Genomic DNA, 16553 nt, shown 5'->3' on the forward strand with positions numbered 1-16553 from the left:
TACTACAGAGCCATAAAAAAGGATGAAATCATGTCCTCTGTGGCAACACAGATGCAGCTGAAAGCCATTAGCCTAACTGAATTAACACAGAAACAGAAAATTAAATACCACATGTTCTCCTTTATAAGTGGGAACTAAACAATGGGTACATACAGACGTAAAGATGGAAACAATAGACACTGGGACTCCAAAGCCAGGAAGGGGAGAAAGGGGTAATGAATGAATAATGACCTATTGCGTACTATGTTCAATATTTGAGTGATGAGTTCAAAAGCCCAAACCTGAGCATTACACAATATATCCATGTAACAAACCTCCACATGTATACCCTGAATCTAAAATCAAAAAGAAAAATAAAGGCAAAAGACAAACTCTATCTTAATCACTAAAATTATGCTAGTCATTATGCTTTAACAAGCGTGATCTTATCTGGATTCAATATATTTTTTAAAGTAGTCTAAATAATATTTTGAAAAGTATATTTTGTCATTATTTTATCTGCTTCATTTTTCTTTTTTTCCATTTAAGACTTTTTAAGGTTATTATAAATCAAATTTCCTTTAAAATATAGATAGCTTTAAACCATTTTGAAACTTCCCGAAGTGATGTGTTTTCAAAAGTTAATTAGTTTAAGATTTGCATTATTTAATGACTCCAACAATGTACTACCAGCAAATGATCCCACCTAAAAGAAACACAACTCATTTAATGAGTCTGTAATCAAAACTGACAATACTGTTAGCCTCTGACAGATGCCACTGAGCTTTCAATGATTAATACAGAACTCTCTGTTGTTAAGCATCATGGTCAACAAAATGTTTATTTTGTGGACATGTGGAGTTTTTTAAAATATACCCAAGATTACTTTCTTTAGGGAAACACTCTCCTCCATGCCATATGGTTCTAGTAAGACTAGCTATGGGCCAAGGCACATGACCCAGCTCTGAGTAAACATGGTACCATCATTTCCTTGCACAGAGTGACTGGTCTGAGAAGGGCATGTGACAGACAAAGCAGAGATAATAAGAGTTCTTCCCTAAGCAGACAGTACAGCATAGTGGCAAGCACAGAGTCTGCCTGGATTTTAATTCTTGGCTCTATCACTAACTAGTTAAATAATCAAACAAGTAACTTAATTGGTTTGTATCTTAATTTCCTCATCTTTGAAATGTAGCTACTAACAATACCTTCCTCAAAGAGCTATTATGAAGATAAAATACAGTATAACATACATAAAGTGTTGGCATGGTAATTAGCATATAAAAAGCATTAAATACATTTTAATATTAGTTATCAATACCATTATGTCTGGGCTTCTGGATTGGGTGGGGACTTGGAGAACATTTCTGTCTAGCTAAAGGATTGTAAACACACCAATCAGTGCTCTGTGTCTAGCTAAAGATTTGTAAACACACCAATCAGCACTCTGTAAAAACACACCAGTGTTCTGTGTCTAGCTAAAGGTTTGTAAACGCACCAGTCAGCACTCTGTAAAAACACACCAGTGTTCTGCGTCTAGCTAAAGGTTTGTAAACGCACCAATCAGCACTCTGTAAAAACGCACCATGCTCGCTACGGCAGCACATATACTAAAATTGGAACGATACAGAGAAGATTAGCATGGCTCCTGCACAAGGATGACACGCAAATTTGTGAAGCGGTCCGTATTTAAAAAAAAAAAAAATGCACCAATCAGTGCTCTGTGTCTAGCTAAAAGTTTGTAAACGCACCAATCAGCACTCTGTAAAAATGCACCAATCAGTGCTCTGTGTCTAATGTCTAGCTAAAGGTTTGTAAATACACCAGTCAGCATTCTGTAAAAATGGACTAATCAGCACTCTGTAAAATGTACCAATCAGTGCTCTGTAAAATGGACCAATCAGCAGGTCATGGGCGGGGCCAAATAAGGGAATAAAAACTGGCCACCTGAGCCAGCAGTGGCAACCTGCTCCGGTCACCTTCCATGCTGTGGAAGCTTTGTACTTTCGCTCTTGGCAATAAATCTTGTTGCTGCTCACTCTTTGGATTCACACTACCTTTTATGAGCTGTAACACTCACCAAGAAGATCTGCAGCTTCACTCCTGAAGTCAAGCAAGACCACGAACCCACCAGAAGGAAGAAACTCTGGACACATCTGAGCATCAAAAGGAACAAACTCCGGACGCACCATCTTTAAGAACTGTAACACTCACCACGAGGGTCCGCGGCTTTATTCTTGAAATCAGCAAGACCAAGAACCCACTGGAAGGAACCAATTCTGGACACACTATTACTATTATTGTTGCTGTTGCTTTTGTTATTTGCATTATAAATATGTGATGGAACTATTAAATCTGGACAATGCAGCCTAAATATGGAAGCAGTGTGTCTTTCCCAGTGGCAGAGCAGATAGAAGAAAATTTTTGAAGCAAACAAAAGGAAACAGAATGGAGGGGCGGAGCAAGATGGCCGAATAGGAACAGCTCCAGTCTCCAGCTCCCAGTGCGAGCAACACAGAAGACAGGTGATTTCTGCATTATCAACTGAGGTACTGGGTTCATCTCACTGGGGAGTGCCGGACAATCAGTGCTGGTCAGCTGCTGCAGCCCGACCAGCGAGAGCTAAAGCAGGGCGAGGCATCGCCTCACCTGGGAAGCGCAAGGGGTAAGGGAATCCCTTTTCCTAGCCAGGGGAACAGAGACACACAACACCTGGAAAATCAGGTAACTCCCACCCCAATACTGCGCTTTAAGCAAACAGGCACACCAGGAGATTATATCCCACACCTGGCCGGGAGGGTCCCATGCCCACGGAGCCTTCCTCATTGCTAGCACAGCAGTCTGCGATCTAACCACAAGGCAGCAGCGAGGCTGGGGGAGGGGCACCCTCCATTGCTGAGGCTTAAGTAGGTAAACAAACCCCTGGGAAGATCGAACTGGGTGGAGCTCACAGCAGCTCAAGGAGGCCTACCAGTCTCTGTAGACTCCACCTCTGGGGACAGGGCACAGCTAAACAACAACAACAACAAACAAACAAAAAAAAGCAGCAGAAACCTCTGCAGACGCAAGCAACTCTGTCTGACAGCTTTGAAGAGAGCAGTGGATCTCCCAACACGGAAGTTGAGATCTGAGAACGGACAGACTGCCTGCTCAAGTGGGTCTCTGACCCCTGAGTAGCCTAACTGGGACACATGCTCCACTAGGAGCAGACCGACACCCCACACCTCACATGGTGGAGTACACCCCGAGAGGAAGCTTCCAAAGCAAAAATCAGACAGGTACACTCGCTGTTCAGCAGTATTCTATCTTCTGCAGCCTCTGCTGCTGACACCCAGGCAAACAGGGTCTGGAGTGGACCTCAAGCAATCTCCAACAGACCTACAGCTGAGGGTCCTGACTGTTAGAAAGAAAACTAACAAACAGGAAGGACACCCACACCAAAACCCCATCAGTACGTCACCATCATCAAAGACCAGAGGCAGATAAAAACACAAAGATGGGGAAAAAGCAGGGCAGAAAAGCTGGAAATTCAAAAAATAAGAGCGCATCTCCCCCTCCAAAGGAACGCAGCTCATCGTCAGCAACAGATCAAAGCTGGATGGAGAATGACTTTGACGAGATGAGAGAAGAAGGCTTCAGTCCATCAAACTTCTCAGAGCTAAAGGAGGAATTACGTACCCAGCGCAAAGAAACTAAAAAGCTTGAAAAAAGAGTAGAAGAATTGATAACCAGAATAATTAATGCAGAGAAGGCCATAAAGGAACGGACAGAGATGAAAACCATGACACGAGAAATAAGTGACAAATGCACAAGCTTCAGTAACCGACTCGATCAACTGGAAGAAAGAGTATCTGCGATTGAGGATCAAATGAATGAAATGAAGCGAGAAGAGAAATCTAAAGAAAATAGAAGAAAAAGAAATGAACAAGCCTGCAAGAATTATGGGATTATGTAAAAAGACCAAATCTACGTCTGATTGGGGTGCCTGAAAGTGAGGGGTAAAATGGAACCAAGTTGGAAAACATTCTTCAGGATATCATCCAGGAGAACTTCCCCAACCTAGTAGAGCAGGCCAACATTCAAATTCAGGAAATACAGAGAACGCCACAAAGATACTCCTCGAGAAGAGCAACTCTAAGACACATAATTGCCAGATTCACCAAAGTTGAAATGAAGGAAAAAATCTTAAGGGCAGCCAGAGAGAAAGATCGGGTTACCCACAAAGGGAAGCCCATCAGACTAACAGCAGATCTCTCGGCAGAAACTCTACAAGCCAGAAGAGAGTGGGGGCCAATATTCAACATTCTTAAAGAAAAGAATTTTAAACCCAGAATTTCATATCCAGCCAAACTAAGTTTCATAAGTGAAGGAGAAATAAAATCCTTTACAGATAAGCAAATGCTTAGAGATTTTGTCACCACCAGGCCTGCCCTACAAGAGATCCTGAAGGAAGCACTAAACATGGAAAGGAACAACTGGTACCAGCCATTGCAAAAACATGCCAAAATGTAAAGAACATCGAGGCTAGGAAGAAACTGCATCAACTAACGAGCAATATAACCAGTTAATATTATAATGGCAGGATCAAGTTCACACATAATAATATTAACCTTAAATGTAAATGGACTAAATGCTCCAATTAAAAGACACAGACTGGCAAACTGGATAAAGAGTCAAGACCCATCAGTGTGCTGTATTCAGGAGACCCATCTCACATGCAGAGACATACATAGGCTCAAAATAAAGGGATGGAGGAAGATCTACCAAGCAAATGGAGAACAAAAAAAAGCAGGGGTTGCAATACTAGTCTCTGATACAACAGACTTTAAACTATCAAAGATCAAAAGAGACAAAGAAGGCCATTACATAATGGTAAAGGGATCAATTCAACAGGAAGAGCTAACTATCCTAAATATATATGCACCCAATACAGGAGCACCCAGATTCATAAAGCAAGTCCTTAGAGACTTACAAAGAGACTTAGATTCCCATACAATAATAATGGGAGACTTCAACACTCCATTGTCAACATTAGACAGATCAACGAGACAGAAAGTTAATAAGGATATCCAGGAATTGAACTCATCTCTGCAGCAAGCAGACCTAATAGACATCTACAGAACTCTCCACCCCAAATCAACAGAATATACATTCTTCTCAGCACCACATCACACTTATTCCAAAATTGACCACATAATTGGAAGTAAAGCACTCCTTAGCAAATGTACAAGAACAGAAATTATAACAAACTGTCTCTCACACCACAGTGCAATCAAACTAGAACTCAGGACTAAGAAACTCAATCAAAACCGCTCAACTACATGGAAACTGAATAACCTCCTCCTGAATGACTAGTGCATGCACAACGAAATGAAGGCAGAAATAAAGATGTTCTTTGAAACCAATGAGAACAATGATACAACATACCAGAATCTCTGGAACACATTTAAAGCAGTGTGTAGAGGGAAATTTATAGAACTAAATGCCCACAAGAGAAAGCTGGAAAGATCTAAAATTGACACCCTAACATCACAATTAAAAGAACTAGAGAAGCAAGAGCAAACACATTCAAAAGCTAGCAGAAGGCAAGAAATAACTAAGATCAGAGCAGAACTGAAGGAGATAGAGACACAAAAAACCCTCCAAAAAATCAATGAATCCAGGAGTTGGTTTTTGGAAAAGATCAACAAAATTGATAGACTGCTAGCAAGACTAATAAAGAAGAAAAGAGAGAAGAATCAAATAGACGCAATAAAAAATGATAAAGGGGATATCACCACCAACCCCACAGAAACACAAACTAGCATCAGAGAATACTATAAACACCTCTACGCAAATAAACTAGAAAATCTAGAAGAAATGGATAATTTCCTGGACACTTACACTCTCCCAAGACTAAACCAGGAAGAAGTTGAATCCCTGAATAGACCAATAGCAGGCTCTGAAATTGAGGCAATAATTAATAGCCTACCAACCAAAAAAAGTCCAGGACCAGATGGATTCACAGCTGAATTCTACCAGAGGTACAAGGAGGAGCTGGTACCATTCCTTCTGCAACTATTCCAATCAATAGAAAAAGAGGGAATCCTCCCTAACTCATTTTATGAGGCCAACATCATCCTGATACCAAAGCCTGGCAGAGACACAACAATAAAAGAGAATTTTAGACCAATATCCCTGATGAACATCAATGCAAAAATCCTCAATAAAATACTGGCAAACCGGATCCAGCAGCACATCAAAAAGCTTATCCACCATGATCAGGTTGGCTCCATCCCTGGGATGCAAGGCTGGTTCAACATACACAAATCAATAAACGTAATCCAGCATATAAACAGAACCAAAGACAAAAACCACATGATTATCTCAATAGATGCAGAAAAGGCCTTTGACAAAATTCAACAGCCCTTCATGCTAAAAACTCTCAATAAATTCGGTATTGATGGAACGTATCTCAAAATCATAAGAGCTATTTATGACAAACTCACAGCCAATATCATACTGAATGGGCAAAAACTGGAAACATTCCCTTTGAAACCTGGCACAAGACAGGGATGCCCTCTCTCACCACTGCTATTCAACATAGTGTTGGAAGTTCTGGCTAGGGCAATCAGGCAAGAGAAAGAAATCAAGGGTATTCAGTTAGGAAAAGAATAAGTCAAATTGTCCCTGTTTGCAGATGACATGATTGTATATTTAGAAAACCCCATTGCCTCAGCCCAAAATCTCCTTAAGCTGATAAGAAACTTCAGCAAAGTCTCAGGATACAAAATTAATGTGCAAAAATCACAAGCATTCTTATACACCAGTAACAGACAAACAGAGAGCCAAATCAGGAATGAACTTCCATTCACAATTGCTTCAAAGAGAATAAAATACCTAGGAATCCAACTTACAAGGGATGTAAAGGACCTCTTCAAGGAGAGCTACAAACCACTGCTCAGTGAAATAAAAGAGGACATAAACAAATGGAAGAACATACCATGCTCATGGATAGGAAGAATCAATATTGTGAAAATGGCCATACTGCCCAAGGTAATTTATAGATTCAATGCCATCCCCATCAAGCTACCAATGAGTTTCTTCACAGAATTGGAAAAAACTGCTTTAAAGTTCATATGGAACCAAAAAAGAGCCCGCATCTCCAAGACAATCCTAAGTCAAAAGAACGAAGCTGGAGGCATCACGCTAGCTGACTTCAAACTATACTACAAGGCTACAGTAACCAAAACAGCATGGTACTGGTACCAAAACAGAGATATAGACCAATGGAATTGAACAGAGTCCTCAGAAATAATACCACACATCTACAGCCATCTGATCTTTGATAAACCTGAGAAAAACAAGAAATGGGGAAAGGATCCCCTATTTAATAAATGGTGCTGGGAAAATTGGCTAGCCATAAGTAGAAAGCTGAAACTGGATCCTTTCCTTACTCCTTATACGAAAATTAATTCAAGATGGATTAGAGACTTAAATGTTAGACCTAATACCATAAAAACCCTAGAAGAAAACCTAGGTAATACCATTTAGGACATAGGCACAGGCAAGGACTTCATGTCTAAAACACCAAAAGCAACGGCAACAAAAGCCAAAATTGACAAATGGGATCTCATTAAACTAAAGAGCTTCTGCACAGCAAAAGAAACTACCATCAGAGTGAACAGGCAACCTACAGAATGGGAGAAAATTTTTGCAATCTACTCATCAGACAAAGGGCTAATATCCAGAACCTACAAAGAACTCAAACAAATTTACAAGAAAAAAACAAACAACCCCATCAAAAAGTGGGCAAAGGATATGAATAGACATTTCTCAAAAGAGGACATTCATACGGCCAACAGACACATGAAAAAATGCTCATCATCACTGGCCACCAGAGAAATGCAAATCAAAAGCACAATGAGATACCATCTCACACCAGTTAGAATGGCGATCATTCAAAAGTCAGGAAACAACAGGTGCTGGAGAGGATGTGGAGAAATAGGAACACTTTTACACTGTTGGTGGGATTGTAAACTAGTTCAACCATTGTGGAAAACAGTATGGCGATTCCTCAAGGATCTAGAACTAGAAATACCATATGACCCAGCCATCCCATTACTGGGTATATACCCAAAGGATTATAAATCATGCTGCTATAAAGACACATGCACACGTATGTTTACTGCAGCACTATTCACAAGAGCAAAGACTTGGAATCAACCCAAATGTCCATCAGTGACAGACAGGATTAAGAAACTGTGGCACATATACACCATGGAATATTATGCAGCCATAAAAAAGGATGAGTTCATGTCCTTTGTAGGGACATGGATGCAGCTGGAAACCATCATTCTCAGCAGACTATCGCAAGAACAGAAAACCAAACAGCGCATGTTCTCACTCATAGGTGGGAACTGAACAATGAGATCACTTGGACTCGGGAAGGGGAACATCACACACCGGGGCCTATCACGGGGAGGGGGGAGCGGGGAGGGATTGCATTTGGAGTTATACCTGATGTAAATGACGAGTTGATGGGTGCTGATGAGTTGATGGGTGCAGCACACCAACATGGCACAAGTATACATATGTAACAAACCTGCACGTTATGCACATGCACCCTAGAACTCATAGTATAATAAAAAAAAAAAAAAGGGAAATAGAACCAAGAGACCAATGGAAAGAATCCTAAAGATATTCTCTGAGGCTTTGAATCCAGTTATCTGTTGGACTTTCCAGTCATATGAACAAATAAATTTATTTTTCTTCCCTTATGCTAGTTTAAGGTGAGTTTTTTTACTCAAAACAAAAAGTACTAATATAACATCTTTTGCCTATAAATCACAAAAAAAATAGAAATGCATATATACACATATAGTAGGTACATATATATATACACAAACATACATATGACAAATATATATGCCATATATAAGAAATCTATGTGTGTCAATATGGTTTTCACTATTTGTTGTCACAGTATCCACAACAAAAGTAAAAAAAAGGAAGGCAGCCTTATTCTACACTCCCAGTTGATAAGTTAATATTCCATCTCCATTAACATCCTATTACAGTATTTTCAAGAAACTTCAAGGAGGCTTCCATGTATTAAGGTGGGAAAGGGGAAACAATGCAGATGTGGTTGGAAAGGTAAATTGATCAGACTATTAAGAGTGTTGTATACTAGGGGATTTGAAATTGTATCTTGTTGAACATAGGTATCCATGATGTTTTTAAGATCAAAGTGACATTCTTTATTCATTCAATAAATACTTAATGAATACATAGTATGTGCCAAACACAATACTAAAGCATATACACATCATAGCTGCTGTTGTCGAATTTATAATCTAGTTAACAGGTCTGTGTTCTCTAACTCTGATGACAGATCATAACAGATAAGAAAAATGAGTGAGAATTTATATAGATACTTAAGAAAAAGGAAAAATTATAAGTAGACCAATTGGTCATTAGGACAGTAAACAGCAGTCAAAGAAGGTTCCAATATATTTATTTTGAGTCATTGGTATAGGAAAAACAGTAAAAACAATAGCTTTTGTCAGTAAATGTTTAGGCTGGTGCAAAAGTAGTTGAGCTGTTGCAATTACTTTTAATTGCAAATTTTATCTGGAAATATTGAGTTCTCCCTACTTACTAGAAGCTAAGCTCCATGAAAGCTCTAATCACTATACAAAACAGAGATTAGACTAGTGACTGGCACTTAGTAGGTGCTCAATAAATGTGTTATTTTTGAACAAACTATCTTCAAAATTTGCAGGTAGAAACATAAATTCAATAATTAATTTATTGATACCTATCATGTTATCAGGGACCATACTAACAATTGGGGACTATGCTACCAGTAAATAAAACACAATTCCATGCTCCTAAGGTACTGCCAGTGTGCTGGAGCATTATCGACCTTTTCCATCCCTAAACACATTTACAATCTTCTGCAAAAATTTTTTCCTGGAAAAGTTTAGAGAAGCAAAGCATCAGAGGATTTGTGAAATGGGAGAGACTTATTTATAAGAACATTCGATATTCACGTGGGTTTAGCTAACTCATTTAAAGAACTCAAAAATTTATCTTTTGATAATGAACAAATAAGTAATAAAGAATGAGATAATTCATACATTTTTCAATTCTAACTCTATTTTTTCATTAGTGTTATTTTTCCAAAACTCTATTCTTTGTGGAGAATTTGTTGGCAACATCAGTATTGAAAACCAATCTAAGAGTTTAGATGAGAGGTCTACAAACAAACTTACAGCAACAAAACAGCATAGAGGTACATTGTATAATTAGGGTATGGGGAAGGATTTAGGGCAACATAAAGAAGGGTTACCTAATGCAGTCCTAAAGGATGTGTAAAAACTTCCTGGAACACACGATATTTGACAAAAGTCTTAAGAACTGAGTAGATTAAAACTAATTGCAGGATACAAGACCAATATTCAAAGATCGATTGTATTTCTGATACTAGCAATGAACATTTCCAAAATGAAATTATGAAAACAACTGCATGTTTAAAATAGCATGAGCCAGGCATGATGACTCACACCTATAATCCCAGCAACTTGGGAGGCTGAGGTAGTAGGACTGCTTGAGGCCAGGAGTTCAAGACCAGCCTAGGCAACATAGCAAGACCTTGTCTCTGCAAAAAGAAAAAAAAAAATTAGCCAGGTGTAATAGCACATGCTTGTAGTCCTAGCTACTCAGGAGGCAGATGTGGGAAGACTGTTTGAGCCCAGGATTTCAAGGCTACAGTGAGCTGAAATCAATACCACTATACTCTAGCTTGAGCAAAAGAGCAAGATCCTGTATCTTTAAAAAAAATAATAAAAAAGAAAAAAATACTTAGGTACAAATTTAACAAAAGATGTGTTAAGATTTGTATACTGAAAACTACAAATCATTATTGGGGAAAAAATAAAGAAGATTTAAATACATGGAAAGACACCCCATATCCATAAGCCACAAAACGTAATATTGTTAAGACAGCAATACTCCTGAAATTGACACACATTCGATACAATTGGTATCAAAATCCAAGTTAGCTTTTTTCAGATCAGTTCTATTGATCTGAGGTCCAGAAATAAGCCCTTATATCAATGATGAATTGATTTTTGACAAAGGTGCAAAGGCTATTCAGTAGAGAAAGAATAGCATTTACAACAAATAGTGCTGAGAAAATTGTTTATCCTTATACAAGAGAATGAAGTTAGACTCCTATTTCACATCATATAAAATTAACTCCAAGGGGATTAAAGACCTAAATGTCAAAGCCAAAACCATAAAACTCTTAGAAGAAAACATAAAAGTAATTTTCATGACCTTGGGTTAGGTAATGGTTTCCTTCGATATGACACTGAAGCACAAACAACAAAAACAAAAAAAGACAAACTGGACATCAAAATTAAAAACTTTGTCCAAAGGGCACCATCAAGAAAGTGAAAAGAGCGAAAGGAACACGGTGATCAGCTCATGCAGCTGTAAGACACCATGAACTCACTTTCAGATCAGTTTTGTAATGCCACTGATGTGTTGCAGCAATGTGGTCTTCCTGCCTCTTTTAATAATATTCAGACAGCAATTAACAAAGACCAGCCAGCTAACCCTACAGAAGAGTATGCTCAGCTTCTTACAGCACTGATTGCACAAACAGCAAAAGACATTGATGTTTTGATAGACTCCTTATCCAGTGAAGAATCTACAGCTGCTTTATAGGCTACTAGCTTATATAAGCTACAATAAAACCATGAGGCTGCTACATATTATTTAGGGAAATGCTTCTAGAAAAGATACAAAGTGCACTTGCTGATATTGCAGTCACACACAGCTGATCACAGTTACAGCTGAAGACAAGAAGTAGTACCCACAGCCAGTCTCTTCCAGACTTATAGTACCAGTGAATACTATGTGGCTGAGAAAAGGATTGTTCCAATACCATTAAGAATTCTGCATCAGATTTAGATGTAAGCCTTACCAACAGTTACAGAAACATTAAACACTGATATGTGTTACCTTTTTAGTACTTTTAATAATTTCCAATTTTCACTCTTGATAAACAAGGTTATAAAACTGTGATTGAACCATCTCTAAATATAATTCTAATTTATTTTACTTTATTTTATTCTTATTTTATTTTGAAACAGGGTCTTGCTCTGTCACCCAAGCTGGAGTGCAGTAGCAGGATCACAGATCAGTGCCACCTCAACCTCACAGGCTCAAGGAATCCTCCCACCTCTGCCTCCTGAGTAGCTGGGACTACAGAGGCACACCACCAAGCCCAGCTAATTTTTTTGTTTTTATTTCATTTATTTTTATTTATTTGTTTGTTTTGTAGAGATAGGGTGTCACTATGTTGCCCAAGCTGGTCTTGAACTCCTAGGCTCAAGAAATCCTCCCACCTCAACCTCTCAATGTGCTGGGATTACAGGCAAAAGCCACCATGCCAGGCCAAGGATTTGAATACATATTTCTTTAAATAAAATATAAAAATAGCCAATGAACACATGAAAAGTTGCTCACCATCATTTGTCATTAGAGAAATGCAAGTCAAACCCACAGTAGGATACTACTTCATACTCACCAGGATGGACACAATCAAAAAGAGAAAATAACAAGTGTTGGGAAGGATGTGGAGAAAGTAAAACCCTCACACATTGCTGGTGGGAATGTAAAATAGTGCAACCACTTTGGAAAAGTTTGGTAGTTTTTTAAAAACTTAAACCTAGAGTTACCATATGACCCAGCAATTCCATTCCTAGGTATATATCCAAGAACAATGGAAACACACATCTACACAAAAACTTGTACATGAATGTTCACAGCATTATTCATAATAGTCAAAAAAATGGAAATAACTCAAATCATCTGATGGACATTTGTCCACATACATGTGGCATATTCATATAACAGATTATTATTTGGCCATAAAAGAAAACAAAAAAGTACTATACATGTTATGACATGAACGAATCTTGAAAACATTATTCTAAGTAAAAGAAGCCAGGCACACACAAAAATTACATACTGTATGATTCCATTTATATAAAATATCGAGAACAGACAAATCTAGAGAGACAGAAAGAGATTAGTGGTTGCCAGATTAGTGGCTGGGGTGAGGGAATAATGGAGAGTGAGTACTTAATGAACACAGGGTTTCCTTTTGGGGTGATGAAAATATTCCAAAACTGGATAGTGGTGATGTTTGCATAACACTGCAAATGTACCAAATGCCATATGGTAAAATTTTATATGTGCATTTTATCACAATAAAAAAAGAAGAAAAGTACTGACACATGTTATGACGTGAATGACCCTTGAGAACATTATGTTAAGTGAAAGAAGAAGTCACAAAAGACAACATACCGTATGGTTCTGTTTATATGAAATCTCCAGAATAGGCAAATCCATAGAAAGATTAGTGGTTGCCTAGGATGAGGGAAGGGAAAAGGGAGGAGGGAGTGCTAACGGGTACAGGGTTTCTTTCAGGAGGAACAAAAGAATGAAATGGTCTAAAATTAGACTGTGGTTATAGTTGCACCACTCTGAGAATATACTAGAAAGCACTGAACTCTACACTTTGAAAGGCTGAATTGTACAGTATGTGAATTATCTCAATGAAGGGATTCGAGGAGACAGAAAGGGAGATAACTGAGTAAGAATTGGCCAGGAAAATGAAGGGTTAGTAAAGGATAGGAATAATCAGTACAAGGATATAGGAAAGGATATAGAATAAGACCATCTTTGCTCTTGAAGATTCCATACATCTTGTTCCAGAGTAATTACCACCTAAATTAGATGGCTAGGAAATTTAGAATACGATTAGATAGGAGGAACAGGTTTCTATCCTGGGAGAAGTCATCAACAAACGTTCACTACAAAATACAAATATACGTAAATATATCCAAGCAATATTAAGTGGAAAGTAGAAAAACTGAGAGTACACATGTTATAGACTCCATTTTCCCAACAAAGTCAGAAGTCAGGTCACCAGCTGAGAGTGAAGGGTATCAGAGCAGTGTTGAAAATCTATAGAAAATGACAAGTTTGAACGTATCCCTGAAACAGCTGAGAAAGAGAGCCCTTTTCTGACTTCTTTACGAGACAGGAATATGGGGTGGTCACAGAAGAAACAGGAAATACCAGGCAACAGTTTCACATGACTAACATAGAAGGAACACAGAAACCAGCTAGAGGAATGGGGAAGGGAGAGGAGCCAATAAGAGCCTAACAAACAGGATATAAGAAATACCAGTTAAGACCAGCTAGATCTAACATGGCACTGGATTTGACTCAAATTGTACCCCAGGTTCAATTATAAACTCATTATTATACTAAACCACATCTCACCAGACCATGACAGTTCCAGGTATACCCATGTTTGTTATAAAACTCAGTGGCACCTCAATTCCAAGAAATCTCATTCTCTTCCCAGAAATCCTTATGATCATTCTGCCTCTTAATTTGAAAAACCTTTTTTTGGTTTGGACAAACCACAAACACATTGGGCACAACATACTCTCCTGAGTAGGCCTATACTCCCACTCTTGAGTGTGTACTTTCACTTTTAAAAAAATACTTTTTACTTTTGCTTTGACTTGTCCTTGAATTTTCTTGCAAAGGTGTCAAGAACCTGGACAGTGGCTGGGGTCAACGTCTCACCGGTGTTCAGAGGCCTCCCTAAGCCCACTGACATCACTGATACTCCATAAGACTACAGCACCAACACCAACAGTACAGTAGACCTATTCTTGACTTTCACCTTCAGTAAAATTCTACATGTCATTCTTCTCAACCTGCTCCTTTTTATACAATTACATAAAATTTCATAGGATCAAAACATTTGCAAGGCCAGGTGCACTGTAATGCCAGCACTTTGGGAGGCCAAGGTGGGCAGATTACTAGAGCTGAGATATTCAAGACCAGCCTAGGCAACATGGCAGAAACAATGCGTCTAAAACAAAATAAGAAAATTAGCAGGTGTGGTGGTGCATGCCTGTAGTCCTGGCTACTTGGGAGGCTGAGGTAGAAGGATCACCTGATCCCAGGTGGTCAAGACTGCAGTGAGCTGAGATGGCACCACTGCACTCCAGCCTGAACAACAGAGTGAGACCTTGTCTCAAAAAAAAAAAAAAAAACAATTAAACAGCACAAAATCAGATTTCCTTCTCCCTCCCTCCTTCACTTTAGTACATTTACATCTAACAAAGACCACTGGAGCTAAACAGAGTTGCTGTATGGCAGCTTTTATAAACTGTACCTAGACTATTCATTCTGTCACTAACCAGGGCACAGATGCTATGTAGTTCCTAGGCTAGTGTAAATCTTAATGAAAAACAATGAACTTCTGTACACATACATGTCTTTAGCCCATATGTCTGTCAAGTCTCAGATGACAACATAAATAGAACCCAGTAAAAGTCCCCAGTATGAGGCTTCTCTACACGTGTGGTTAAAAGGCTGTAGAGTTGTGTCATATAATGTTCAGTCTCTCTCTCCTCACTCTCACTCTTCAAAAAGATAACCATGCCTAATTCCTAAAAAATGATAAAAGCAGTGTGATGGTTGAGTGTCAACTTGGTTGGACTGAAGGATGCAAAGTATTGTTCCTGGGTATCTGTGGGGGTGTTGCCAAAGGATTAACATTTGAGTCAGTGGACTGGAAGAGGCAGACCCACCCTCAATCTGGGTAGGCACCATCTAATCAGCTGCCAGCAGGCAGAAGAATGTGGAAGGACTAGACTGGCCAAGTCTTCTGGATTTCATCTTTCTCCCATGGTGGAAGTTTCCTGCCCTCAAACATCGGACTCCAAGTTCTTCAGCTTTTGGACTCTCGGACTTACACCAGTGGTTTGCCAGGGGCTCTTGGACCTTCAACCACAAACTGAAGGCTGCACTGTCAGCTTCCCTACTTTTGAGGTTTTGGGACTCAGACTGGCTTCCTTGCTCCTCAGCTTGCAGATGGCCTATTGTGGGACTTCACCTTGTGATCATGTGAGTCAATACTCCTTAATAAACTCTGCTTTATACATACATCTATGCTATTAGTTCTGTTCCTCTAGAGAACCCTAATACCAACAGTGACAGATGGCTGGAATAAACCCATAGTCTCCCAAGGTGACTACTTTGAAGAAGACAATCCTCATTTAAAGGTATAGAATCTGATAGAGTTGTTTTACATCAGTTAAATTTTGCACGTAATCATATTTCAAATAAATACACTTCAGATGAGTTGAACAAAGAGATTAACTTTAGTACACGTCTTAACAAAAGTTATGTTCTTCTCCTATCCAGGAGAATTAAGACCAAGAGTATGCAACAGAATTAGGCACTGCAGTGCAACAATGTGGACTGCAATTTAAGGCCATGATATGGTTTGGTTTTGCCCCTACCCAAATCTCATCTTGAATTCCCATGTGTTGTGGGAGGCACTGGTGAAAGGTAATTAAATCATGGGGGCAGGTCTTTCCTGTGCTCTTCTCATGATAGTGAATAAGTCTCATGAGATTTGCTGGTTTTATACTTGCCCCTGTACAAGCTCTTTCTTGGCCTGCCACCATCCACGTAAGATGTGACTT

General features: G+C 39.0%; 1 protein-coding gene and 1 non-coding gene across 35 annotated transcripts in view; one reads left to right on the forward strand and one right to left on the reverse strand.

The window, feature by feature from the left end:
* The window catches only part of LOC105476014 (regulating synaptic membrane exocytosis 2), a 763868-nt gene that overhangs the window by 694231 nt on the left and 53084 nt on the right, over window positions 1-16553 (reverse strand). The window lies entirely within an intron of this gene.
* On the forward strand, window positions 1566-1672 carry LOC112425630 (U6 spliceosomal RNA). Its single transcript, XR_003016751.2, has one exon. It is a non-coding gene; the product is annotated as a U6 spliceosomal RNA (small nuclear RNA).

This window comes from Macaca nemestrina, chromosome 8 (assembly GCF_043159975.1).
Source record: "Macaca nemestrina isolate mMacNem1 chromosome 8, mMacNem.hap1, whole genome shotgun sequence".
NCBI lineage: Eukaryota > Metazoa > Chordata > Mammalia > Primates > Cercopithecidae > Macaca > Macaca nemestrina.